This window comes from Pteropus alecto, unplaced genomic scaffold, assembly GCF_000325575.1.
Source record: "Pteropus alecto unplaced genomic scaffold, ASM32557v1 scaffold223, whole genome shotgun sequence".
NCBI lineage: Eukaryota > Metazoa > Chordata > Mammalia > Chiroptera > Pteropodidae > Pteropus > Pteropus alecto.
Window position 1 is genome coordinate 689,314 of NW_006434441.1, and position 13,550 is coordinate 702,863.

General features: G+C 53.2%; 1 protein-coding gene across 6 annotated transcripts in view; it reads right to left on the bottom strand.

Annotated features, from left to right (window-relative positions):
- INPP4A (inositol polyphosphate-4-phosphatase type I A) overlaps window positions 1–13,550 on the bottom strand; it is an 88,610-nt gene that overhangs the window by 60,743 nt on the left and 14,317 nt on the right. For all 6 annotated transcript variants that reach the window (XM_015587424.2, XM_025045027.1, XM_025045028.1 and 3 more), the window contains exon 2: window positions 206–276. The gene's annotated coding sequence lies outside the window, so the exon portion shown is untranslated. The remainder of the gene's footprint in view (window positions 1–205; window positions 277–13,550) is intronic.

Consider the following 13,550-nt stretch of genomic DNA (forward strand, 5'->3'; position numbering starts at 1 on the left):
ATTGTTTTCGAGTTATAATGCCTGCTGTATCTAGAAGGACCCGCCACCCTTTAAAAGTTAAGGTAATTAGACTGAGCAATAAGGCTGGTTTTAAAAAGCCTCTCAGAGGCCTCCATACACCCAGATACCCGTCTTCTCAGCGTGTGCCAACACCTGGGCACCCGAAAGGCCTGTGCTCCCCTCTGGAATTCATCCAGCGACTTACTGGACATGTTTGTTCTTGGACTAGCAGAGACACATGACGTTTCTTCATAGGAGCACATCCAAGTCCATTATCTAAAAGCAGAACACAAACTTAACATGCTGCTCAGCATGCACGACGCGCTCAGAAACACGTATTATTACATATACGCTGTGATTTCATGGGGAGCCAAGGGCTGCTACGTGCTCCTTTGAGCTCCACACACCAATCTAAAGTTTTGGCTCAAAAACAAGGGTTTTGCTCGGAGCCCAAAAGAATGAGAACTAGAAAGTAGACATTCTATCGCCATCCAGGGCTGGTCCAGGGGATTCGGTCCAGCCCTGAAGAGCCAGCTGGGTGGCTGGGTGTGGCTGAGGGACAATGTGGGGTTAAGGACATGAGTCCCAGTCTCCCTGCTCATAAACCTCAGGCTTGGACCCTCTGAGGCTCTGCTTTCTGGTGTCTGAGATGACGCTAACTGTTCCCACATCACAGGTCTGCAATGAGTACCAAACATGCCACAGCGGTGGAGGCTCTCCAAACTCAGCTGGGCTCCCACATGGGTGTTGCAACCTGGCCCGGGGGCACCTCCCTGAGGAGCAGAACATGGCCCTTACTGGGTTCCAGCACTGCTGGAGGCCATGGGGATGGACCTCGGGCCCAGTGCCATCTGAAACTGCTGGGCCTGGGATGAAGCTGATGGGAAGGGCAGTGTGCTCGGCCCTTGGGCAAACTCAGTCCCTTGTACAGTGTGCTCCCACCCTCCCCCTGCAGCATCCAGGGACCTCTAGCCTGGGCACCTCAGCAGAGAGGGTGGGAGTCACAGAAATAGTCACCCAGGGGAAGATTCACCAGCTTGCCAACATCAAAAGGCACACAAGTAAAAAATGTGCAATGAAATTGGTGAAGACTGGGGAAAAGTGCTTACAGTACAAAAATCTGTATTTTACAGTGATGTACACACATCAACCAAAAAAATTCCCTAAAAATCCAAGTGGCAAAACTTATGAATTCATAAAATAGAAATGCACATGGTGAACATTTTGAAAAGCGACCAAACTCATTTAAAATAATGAAGGCAATGCTAAACACATCTAAATTAACTAAGTTAGAACTCCAAAAGCTGTCTGTCTGTTCTACTGAGAACATGCTCTCCTGGAGACCTGGGGGGACTCTGCAGGGCCCTCCTATATGCCGATGACACTTCAGTGGTCCGAGCATTTCAGGAAGCAACCCAAAATCACTTATCAAAATTTGTCCACAACAAATTCTCGTCACTAATCCAGGAATGCTTATTGTAGCACCACTTACAACGGCAAACACTGGAACCGGCCTAAGTGCCCGGGGGCAAGTGAGTGCATCTGGAACACACTGTTATGTGGCTGTTGATGAGATTGTAATAGAGCGAATAAACATATGGAAAGTCCTTCAACCTCATTAGTCATCAGGAAAATGCAAACTGGATCCATGAGATGCTTCTGCACACCCAGCCGAACAGCTAAAATGAAAAGACAGATGATACCTAGTGCTGGCAAGGACGTGGATTAAAGGAACCAGACACACTGCTGGAGGAGTCAATGGCACAGCCACCCTGGGAAGTGTAACGTCCTCTCAAGCTGACTCACATCTGCCCTGTGACCCGGAACTCCTAACATAACAGCAGATTCACGCCCCTCCAAAGGTGTGAAGAATGTTTCCAGCAGGAACATTCATAAGTGATAAACATCCATCAACAGCACAATGGACAATAAAAACACCCAAGATGCCCAGGAGCAACACCGGGGAGGAGCCGGAAAGCAGGGTACCCAGGTCTTTCGCTTCTGTGTGTCTGGGCACGGCGAAATGAGCCTGTGGTGTCAGGGTCAGGAGGCAGTGCCTCTGCGGGGCCAGCACTGACCAGGGTGCGAGGGGGTCTGGGGACCCTGGGTGCGCTCTGCCTCCGACCTGGGTGCTGGCTCCATGAGTGAGTTCTCCGTGTGAACCCCACCATTGATTTTCACCCCTCAATAAAGAGATTCTTTAATTCTTTCAGCGACTGTAATAGACAACACAGCATGAAAACATGTTTATGTCAGTTCTGCATCATGTGTTTTTAATTAAATATTCCACCTGGGCTCTGGTTATAGCCATTTAAAAAGATGTGACACAGCGGGAACATGCCAGCAAGAGGCCACATCAAGATATTGGCCGTGTCTGGGGGCGTGACCGTGGGTAACTGCTTCCTTTCTTGGCTTACTGTCACCCTCTTGCATCACTGAAAGTTGCATCTGTGTTGGCCAGAGGCAGAGGCGGCACCTTGGGCGTGAATCAGCCTGGGGAAGGCGCTCCTCCCTCTTGAACCTTTTCCTGGCTACAGTCACCCCTCCATCTTCACTTGAGACAGTAGAGACGGGCCACTTAACAGGGCCAATCTGTACCCCGACATCTCAACCACCCAAGGGACCCTCCCATCCCCTGTTCCTCCTCCACTTGCGGGGTCCCTGCCTACTCTACCAGCCTGTCCCTTCCCCCAAGAGGGTGGTTAGTGAGATTATAGGCATGAGATTCTAGGGATAGAAATGCTTAATGGGGAACAGACTAACTTCATACTTGATAGAGTTTATAGATCAGAGAAGCTTTTAGGTCAAAAAACTTTAGAAGCCACTTTGTGTTACTTGGGGGCATTTAATTAGAATTTGCAATTTAAGTCATCGAGACCCAGAACAGGAAGCTCATTTACAGAGCTGAACTCGATTCCCTCATTAGTCACATTAATTTATGGTAACTTGCCAAGGACTCCTATACCCATGGTCCCCGTGTCTCCTCACAGCCCTGAGTGAGGACTTGAGCTCATTAGAAGGAAAACCACACTTCAATGACAGAGGACGGGGGTGGTGGGGCTGCTTGGGGACTGCGCGGGAGAGCAAGCAGAAGGAAGGAAGCACAACTCGTGAGACTAAATGCCTGTCTCCTCGCTCTGTGAGACACGTGGCCCCTTCTGACAAGAGGACACAGGCCATCCAATCAACAGCAAACCCCAAAATGTCTTTCGATCTGTATGGGGGCAGGGAGATGGTGGCTGAGGGGGCATAAGCAAGGCAGAGAGAGAGATGTTCTGAGTCACACAGGCCTGTGGGATGAGTGAGGTGGGCGATGACTGTCAGAGCTTCTTCAGAACCATCCTGCCCTCCCCTCCGTGGAGAACAAGGACCCTCAGGCCGGGGAGGGGCCTTGGCAGCCAGCTTGGGAAGCTCTTGACCACCATGCTGAGCTGGCGAGGAGGATGGACCCCATGGAGGCACAGGGTGGGCTCTGGGAGACAGCCCATGTAGAAAGCCTAAGCACAGTTGGCCACTATCCCTGCCCTCTGCAGCCCACCTACCCTGTCACTATCACAGCAGGAGCCAAAAGGCCAACAGTGACCCTGCCCTGGGTCTCGGCTCTCCAACTCAGGCAGCATGAGAGAAAGTCGGAGAAAGGCTGAGTGAGTGGGAGTGAATCAGCAGTGTGGGGAGGCAGCTACTTCAGGCGTCAGAAAGAGGAAGGGCTTTCTCCGCAAACCCCCAAGCCCAGGACAGACAGGGTCACAGAGCGATGTGGCATCGCACCACTCAACTGGCACCAAAATCCACAGGTGGGTAAGAACCCGGGAGCCGGTGTCGCCTCCGCAGGAAACTGGCCCTGCACACGGCTCTCCGCAGAGGTACCCTGAAGCAGGCACCAGCCTGTTCCCCCAGCACCGCACTTCGTTGTTTGACCGCGGATGGCCAGCTCGCTCCTGTGTCTTACAAACCAAGACCTCGCTCCCTGCAGCTCCCATGTCCTCCTGGGCACAGAGACCAGGTATTCTGACATACACCTACTGGTGAGCAGATGGCCAATGTGTGCGGCTGCACTTGTTTACAGGGGTCTGACCTTTCCCGGGCACCCAACACCCAGATGACTCCAGCCCGTCAGGTTTGGGGAGCTGTGGGGCTGAGTGCAGAGGGTGCACACCAGCTGAGGTGGAGATGAGAAAGCCCCCCCGGCCTCCTCCAGCTGTCTCCTCCCTAGACTCCTAGCTGGGTGCAGGGGACTGGGTGGGCAGTCCGAAGGCCCCAGGGTAAGGTGGAGACCCTCGGTGGATGGAAACCAGGTTTCGAGACCAGGTGGAGCAGAGTCTCTGCTCCCTACCCCTCCGCACAAACAACCAACTGGGTTCAACTTGAGAGAGACCTAAACCCTCACGTGAAGCCACGCAGACCTTAGGAGTGATTGTTACAGCAGCCAACGTCAGTCACCCTGACTAAAATCTGATACATGCCAGATATGCAATGACTGCTATGCTGAAAACAGAGATTACAACACAGTGCTTGGGAAAGGCTGATGCTCTATTCTCTGGGCGAGGTATGCCCAGTTCACAGGAAGTAGCAGGGAGGACACTGCCACCAGGCTCTAGGAAATATAGGAGCACAGAGAAGGAACAAACCCACGTTAGCAGTAGTCAACCAGACAAATCTTTGTCCCTTGACTCCAGGTCAGGCTCAGGACATGCTGATGTCTCTCGTGCCCCTTCCCTAGCCCAGTATCCCCAGGCCAGGCCTGGACCTCGCCACCTCAGATAGACTCTATGGCTGACATCGGCCTTAATGTTGAGAAAGCGGGTCCTTTAAGGTGGCCCAAGAGCTGCTAATCCAACCAGGAGAGAAAGAGACCCGTCTCTACCACTCAGCATCCAAGATCAGCCTCTGTTCTGTGGCTTCTCTGGAGCCAGTGGCAATGGAAGCTGCCCAGGGCTCTGCTAGACCTTGCCTATACCCTACAAGGGCCGTGGGACCCTTGGGGTTTTGGGGCCACCAATTCCTTGAAGCCCAGCAAATAAGAGAATGACAACAGCATGGGTACAAATCTCGTGACATAGCACAAACCTGGAGGTGGGCACCAAGGGGGCACAGTGCAGCTGCTGCTGACAGGAAGTGAATGGGTCAGAGCCCTGGTGGCTGTGGTAGCAGGGAGGGGCCAGGCCAATGCAGAGGGACAGGACCAGTGTCTCTGGAACGACCGAGTGCTGGGGTGACCTGCACACCGCACGTCAAGACAGCTCATGTTCATTCTGCCCCCAGCAGCGGCCCAGGCCCGCCCCCAGCAGCGGCCCAGGCCCGCCCCCAGGAGAGGAACACTCAGAACGGGGCGGGACCAGGAAGACAGGCTGCTGACTGTTCCAGAACAAGAGGCAATGGCAGCAGAAACTCCGGCCAACATTTGGAAGGAAGGAATGTGTGTCTCTACAAGACCACTCAGCAACTTAAATGCTATGAGTCGTGTTCTGATGCAAAGAAAATGATGGGGTGGCTGTGGGCAGTGTGTGCCACCAGGGTGAGCAGAACACACAAAACTCCTCCTTTCAGTAAGACAAACCTGAGTGGACACAGTGGAGGTCACCGCCATCTGCTGGCTGTGAGGCAGGGATGGGTCAGCAAGAACAGAGCTAAGGGACAAGCTCTAGGAGGGGAAAGAGCCCGGCTAGAATGCGGTTGGAAGGGTTCCTTTACTTTTATTCGCCCACTTTGGGGGTTTCTTTGCCCATCAAATGTTCCACCCCTCCGCACCCTCCCCACATGTAAAACACACATGCAGAGCCTGGCGCACAGAGGTGTCAGCCATGCTGGCTTCTCTCCTTGGCTTTTCCTAACCTGCCCTGGTCTGGCCCTGCCTGCCAGCCTGGAGGCTGACCCTCCAGCTCAGTCTACTTACATTTTTAGCCAACTTGCCCGCCCTCCAGACTCCCCGCCCAGATCCAGCGCACTCTGCTTGTACTTCAGTTTACAGTGCTCCTGTTTCATAAACCAAAATCTTAGTCCTAAAAGTAATGCCAGGAAGGACATATGAATGGAGGACGGTTCCTGGAGGCAGGGTGGCCTGGTGGAGGCAGCTGGACACTGCCATCAGACCTGGCCAGCCACTGGGAAGTCCTGTCACCTTCATAAGAACTCTGTGCCTCAGTTTCCCCCTGCAAAACAAGGCTATGACTGCTGATGGAAGGGACCTGTGGCCCCCAATCAGAGAGGGGAATGTGGAAGGAGACCCCGCCCCAGCCCCCTAGGGAAAAGGAGAGGTCCATGAAGACCATGCTCTTGAGAAGTGGTGCTCCATTCCTCCTGTTCGCTAAGCCCTGCTCTCTGCCAATGACACTGAACAGGCAGCAGTGGCAATGAGTACACCCAATTAAATTACCTAACCTGCCTCATTCATTTGGTGAATGTGGTGGCCGATATGAAAAATGCCTTAACCCAGACTCAGATGAACATCTTGGCATTCTAAGGGGGGATCAGTCACCGTGGATGGGACATGGATGCCCCTCTCAACAGCAGGCAGGCCAAGTGCCCTGAGCAGGACAAGCCCAGACTGCTCCAGCTTCCCCTCAACCCCCTCCTCCGGTCCCTCAGTGTCCCCATCTCAGTCACTGGCAACTCCATCCTTCCACTGCTCTAGCCAAGGAACAAAATGAGTATGGGTCCTGGCTTCCTTGTCCTGTCGCACCCCATGCCCAAGCCATTGACTCTAACTTCCCAGAGGCCCAGACTTCGACCCGCCTCAGCCCCGCAGCCCCTTATAGCCCCCTGATCATCTCCACGCAACACTGGCTCCAGCACTGGCCTCTCTGCTGCTGAGCCGTCCCTAGCCGGCCACCCTCTGCGAGAACAACAGAGGATAGCTCCCTTACATCTTATCTGTCCTTCCTAAAGTCAGCTTCTCCAGTGTGGTCAGGTTAGTTTTAAACTGTTGCTCGGCCCCTGGTGGTTTACCCACAAACCATGGGACATCAGGGCTTTTCTGCAGGAACCAGTTTGACAATCAGTCACCCTGAGAGACATGCTTAAAGGCGCTTGTGCTGAGCAGCAGGACAGCAGATCCGGGCCTGGGGGCCGGCTCCTGGGAGACACGTGGTAACAGCAAGCAAGTGTGCCATCAGGAGGTGCCTGCCACTGTGGGTTGCTGGCTGTCCCTGGGCCACCTCAGCCAGAACTAGGCCTCCCGCACCCCACACTTTGGCCACTTTTCTGGGCAACATCCCAGAAGAAACAGCATGAGAGAAAATGCTGATCCCACATTTTCTCTCATGCTGTTTCTTCTCCACAAACAGGCAGTCCCCTCAACAAACAGGAATCAGGCCTTAGGGACACAGAGATGAACGAGGAAGCTTGGGCACAAATGCATCACAAGGAATGTAACAAACACATGAGCGACAGAGAAGCTGAGGGCCACAGGGGTGCTGCTGTCTGCTTGCCCGGCAGGAGCGCATGGGGCTAGAACCAGGGGCTCTGGAGGCTGATTCTAGGGGTGAAGCAACTCAGTGTCCCTATGAAGGACTCCTCTCATTCCTATGTGCCAGGCTTCATTTGTCACTTGATTATCACATAAGTTCTCGGAACACCATAAAGACAATAGAAACACTGCCCCAAGCACCATGGCCAAGTGCCCTGAGCAGGCAGGCCAAGTACTTATTTCGCACTGGAGACAGTGCAGGTCAGTGTCAATGCCACCCTTCCTGGAAGAAAGACATGTAGGAAGAAATGTCTATGACTGTGGCTCGTGTCTAGCTCAACTGTCAACTCAGCCACTTGAAGCCCTCACATAATTAACTGAAAGTTTGCCAGGATGTTGCCCAGGAAGGCCTCTGGGTGGTGCCGCAGAAATCCCCAAACAGGTGTGCAGAGGGGCTGAGGAAAACCCCGGCATTCATCAGCTCTCACAAAGACATGCCATCTCTGAGAGTCACAGAGACGAGGACATGGCATCCCTTTGACCTGTGGGTCAGCTTCTCCCCAAGTGGGGCTCCTTAAAGGCCCCCCAGCATGAAGGGAGGTGTCACTGCAGATTCAGATATTCCTGCTCCAGGGCACTTACTCAAAGCTTGGTTCCAGGAGCTGCAGCTACATTTCTGGCTGCTGTAGGGCAGGGGGGCTCTGAACCCCGGTACTGGGCAGCTGGTCCCATTCACTGCCTGAGACTGTTCTTTCTCTTACCCTTTCTTTTCCCACCCAAACCCAGGGCTGGAAGGTCTGACCTGGTGCCTGTTTCCACCTTTCCCACCCTGAGCTGGACCCTGACCTCTGCCCCTCGCCCTGCCACCAGGCCTATGCCACTGCAGACTCTGATTCTCTCCTCCCTCCCCTTTGGGAGAATTCGGTCCTTCTAGCCAAGGGGACATCAAGTGTAGGTGTAGCCACCCCTGCCCAAGGCTCCTCAGGCTCACGGTGCCCTCTGGGGGCAATGCCTACACCCCAGCCACAGCAACTCCCTTTGCCCGGGACCGACGGTGTCTCCATTGGCCCCAATGCTCCAGTCCTTGGAGGTGCAGTGACAGGGATGTCATGGGAGGGTGGGATCTACCCCTGCTATGCTGGCCAAAATGCCACACCTGACAACCAGGACATTTGTGCTACAGGCTCGGGAACCCAATTCAGATGAGTTTCAGAAAAAAGGCATGTTTGTCATAAAGGCCTGGGCTTGCAGCACCTGAGCAGGAGTATGACAGAGCACCGGCACAGCATTGGCCACACAGATAGCTTTCTCGGCTGCCCTCCCTTACCCACATCCTTCTCCCTCCCACTCCTGCAAAGGAATGTGCAGACGTGGGGGACACGAGACAGCTGACAGCCCCCAACTTTAAACTCTCAGCTCTAACCATGGAAAAGTCTGAACGCACAGATTCTGACTCTCTAGTCTGGCTCTACCCAGGGAAGGCTGTATAAGGGTCTAGCTCGGGCCAGGTGCCCTGGCTGAGGTCCCAGTGCAGCGTGAGCACTCCCATGAAACTCATGAGCTTGGTGGGGGTGGCTCCCACAGAGGGGGCAGGGAGACACCCAACAGAATCATCCTAATTCACCACAACTTTTAGTAGCCGAATGGAGAGACCCTACAGCCAATGTTTCTTAAACTTTAAAAAGTCAAGAACTCCCAGTGTTAACTAAATCTTTTTTAGATCGTTTAAAACAGATAACGTAAACTCAGCTATAAACTCTTTTCTTGGCACTCTTAGACTACCATAAAACTGACAAACCCTAATACTTGTGGGCTCACACTTACATGACAACGTGAGGGATGAGGCTGCTGCACAGAAGCCATCACACAAGCATAACCCGCCAGCTCCAGACGGCCTCACCTGCCACGCCTGCCACGCCTGCCACGCCTGCCACGCCTGCCACACCTGCCACTCAGCCTGGCCTGGCCTGAGGCCAGAAATGCCCATAGTGGCCACCTACGTCCACCCAGCAGCTGTCTGGCCCAAATAGCAGTGGTGAGCCTTCACTGTTCCCCAGAAAAGTGAGTTGTCCAGTGTGGCAGAGGAACGGGGATGTGGGGACATCCCTGGACTATGGACAGGGGTCTAAGGGTCCTAGGTGGTGGGACCCACACATGTGTTTTTGCTCTTTTGCATAAAATCAAGAATTATAGGAGGAAAGTGCAAAGCGCGGCTTTATGGCTTGCTTTGTGAAAGTGCGAGACGAGGGCCCTGGTTCCACGCCTGCCATACCTGCCACTCAGCCTGGCCTGGCCTGAGGCCAGAAATGCCCATAGTGGCCACCTACGTCCACCCAGCAGCTGTCTGGCCCAAATAGCAGTGGTGAGCCTTCACTGTTCCCCAGAAAAGTGAGTTGTCCAGTGTGGCAGAGGAACGGGGATGTGGGGACATCCCTGGACTATGGACAGGGGTCTAAGGGTCCTAGGTGGTGGGACCCACACATGTGTTTTTGCTCTTTTGCATAAAATCAAGAATTATAGGAGGAAAGTGCAAAGCGCGGCTTTATGGCTTGCTTTGTGAAAGTGCGAGACGAGGGCCCTGGTTACTTCCTGTAGTCCCCTAATGGAGCTCAATCTGGGGGCCACGGCAGGTGGTAAGCTTGGTAGTGCCCGCCACAGTTCCTGTGTGACGAGCAGCGTCCTTCTCACCTGCCCTCCTCCCTAGTCTGTCTGCAGCATCGCGCTCCTAACACCTGTGTCAGTTCACCTAAAGGACTACATTTCCCACAATGAGCCCAACAGAGGATCGAGAGGAGGCGGCCAAGACGCTCTAGCCGCTCACCTGCCTCAGCGGATGAATCACCTGTCCCGAGATCTTTGCAGACAGAGAACCTCACTGGGAAAGAAGCGGGGTGTGAGCCCCAACGCCACACTGGCAAGTCCCTCTCATGTCCGCTGGCTCGCTTGGTCCTCCTGGCATCTTGCTGCTGGGTGGCTGGGTGGCCATCTGGCAGGCGGGGGCCAGACTCACAACGCTGGGGCCTCATCAAGGTCATAAGCTGTGGAGCAAGTTTGGCCTTGGCCACTCGGCACGCAACCGCCACACAAAGCAGAGTGTGGGCATGCTAACTCAAGCCACGGCTGATGCCAGCACTAGGCACAGTCCTGTCCACTGCAGAGGTTCTCATTTCCACACCCTTCCATGTGTATCATTTTAACCTTGCAGTGTCTATTAAAATATTATTTCCTTCCCTCATCCCTTTTCAAGACTCCCTTGGAAGAAAACATTTCAGATCCAAGACTCCAACTCTGAGCACTATCTCCTCAATGTCCCCAGGGCCAGACTTTACTGGTGACTGGGTCTCTGACCCGTCCCTGGCTTTCCAATGCCGGAGGAAACAGCTCTTCCGGAGAGCCGGTAGGAGGGAGTAGCCTCTTTTTTTGCATTGTTCATGTTTGATTTCCTTTTCCTAAGCTAAAATTAAGCTCCTTGAAAAAAACAGTGTCAGTATTTTTGTCAAAATAAATTTCTAAAAAACACAAAAACTTGTGAAGAGGGTAAAGAGACAAAACCTAGCCAACAATAACAGCTAATACTAAAAAAAAAAAAAATAGATATCAAATGTTGTGTATATCTAAGGGTGAAGACAGGGCATATAGAAAGTGTGTGGAGGTGCACTATTTCGGTGGGAAGACAGAACGGGACACACACGGACCGGAGTCAAAGTCAGGACTGAGACCTGGTTTCCACGGTGATATCAACTCGATTAGCAGGGCTCCTCTGCTATTTCTGTACAAATTCTGTGTTTTGGGGTCATTTCCTTCTCTCTCCTGCTCCCAACAGGTTTTATTCATTCGCTGCAGACCATCCTGGTTCAGTAAGCATAGTTATGTTAAGGTGCTGTGGGAAAGTGTCACTGAGTACCCCAGTTCCCAGTGACAACACCCCCACAGAGGAGAATCAAGCCTGTACCTTGCTGGCCTCAAAAAACTCCCTCGCCCTCTTTCATGCTTGTGAAAGGACAGTGAACAGGTGGGCATGCGGGCAGTGGCTGGACACAAAAACATGGCAGGTCATGTGGGGAAGTGAGGTCCTGACCAAGGCTGGCCCACTCAGAAGACACCAGAGCCCCAAAGAGGTGCTTTGTCTTTCGCTAACCTAACAGCAAAGTTCACTCTTAGAGGGGACCTGGTGTCCACACTGGCTCCAGACCCAGCCCCTAGAGCTCGCTGATGAGATAGCCTGAGGCTACTTCAAGTCCTAGCGCCTGAACACTGGCGCCGCACCATGCAGTTTCCACACGGCAGCCTGGCCCCCACCCTGCTCCCGTGGAAGCCTCATCGCCATCACTCCAGCACCTTCACCAGGCGGCTTGCGGCCTGACAGGGCCAGTGCACACCATGTACATTGTTCCGCCGACCGCTGCTGACAGAACAAACAGGACTGACAGTAATTTACAAGTTCCATGACTGGACTCAGGTGGGTCCAGTTTACTTTTATACTCACTAGGGAAGCTGGTTTTCTAATTCAAAGTACCAAAGTTGGCTTCTTGGGAGAATAAAAATAAAAAAAATTCCATACAGGGCTGCAAATGCAAAGCCACAACTACAGATCAATGAAATGCTGGGAAGTCGAGGTTATTTCTGGAGCGAGGCAGTACTCCAGGAGACCGGGGATGCCCTGCCCAGGGCCCCCATGGGTGCAGCACCAGCCAGGCTCATGTTGGCTCCCGTGCCCACCATGGAACGGACAGACAACATCTACAACCAATGCCAAAGGGACAACTCTCTTATCCTGGCAGGTCTTGCGGGGGGTTCCAAAGGTCATTTTCTCATCGGTACAACTGTACCTACAGGCAAAACATGCTCACTAGCTCTGAAGGAAGCATTATTCAACTCTGCGAACAAAAAACAAAAGCCAACATCAATGACCACAAAAGGACCTAGGAGCCCTAGAGTGAGGTGGCCAGGCAACGCCAGCACCACAGCCGCCTTTCACCTTTACGCAAGATGTCCCAGGCAACCTCGGCCTAAGCCATGCAGTGGACAGACTGCAAGAAAGCTGCCAGAACCCACCCCGTCTTTCACTGTGGCCATGCTCCAGAGGGGTCCCTGAGCTGGCCGTGCTTTTGTTTAGAAGCAGCAGCTAATCATCCAGATAGCCATGTAAATAATGAGAAAAATGTCAAGAAGTGCTTTGATGTTATTTTTTTTCTTCCAACTCTGCAGCTCAGTTCTGAAATATAGAGAGGACACGAGAACAAAGGCCCCACCAAGGACTCCCTGTCACATGTTATGTGTTAAAGTTACCGCTGCCGAGAGCAGGGGAAGTGAAAACGAATTAAAACCTCTACTTCTGCTTTCACATTTTTAACATCCTCGGCACCTGAGTAATAAAGAGATCAGGGAAAACGTGCCTTAAAAATCCATTTTCAGAGTGGTTCCCATCTTTTACTAGAATAAATTTGTAGAAAAACTAAAAACTGGAAGCTGGCATGTAGCAGGGATATCCTCCAAGCCACCTCAGGCCTGGCCTGCCTCAGCACAGAACACTGACGGGAGGGCTAGGGTGGCAGGCCTCCGCCAATGGGATATTCTCCCCATCAGCCCCACACAGGTGCCACCTGCCACCCCAAGACTGTTCTCCAGCCCACCACCAGGGCTCGGTGACGCCTGGGCTCTTGCACACCCATCAGGCAGGTGTGAACGCATTCATACTTTTCCAGAACACTGTGGGGAAAGGAGCAGACACTGGTGTATAAAGACAGCACAGTCCTGGCTCAGTCAGAGACCCTGCCCCAGGCCGCAGCTCAAGACAGCTATGCGGCTAAAAGCTCTTGCAGCCCCGCCCAGCCACACAGAACCTGGTGCACCAGCCTGCCCGCCAACCACACACGAGATGCGGAGAAGTGTCAGGAACACACACGGAACCCCAGTCGGAGCCTTGGGCTCTTGGTCTGATCCGGGTTTTAATTCAGCTACTAGATCTTGGACAAACCACAAACTCTAGGCACTTTGTGTCCCCACTGCCCGCCCCTTACCCCGTTACTGTCCTACATTGGCAGAGTACCAAAAAGGTGTGACTTGTGCTGCTTCTGCTTTCATTTGCTCCTCACAGCAAAGCTCACCTGGCCACAGGAGGACCATCATCCCTGTCTCAGCGAGG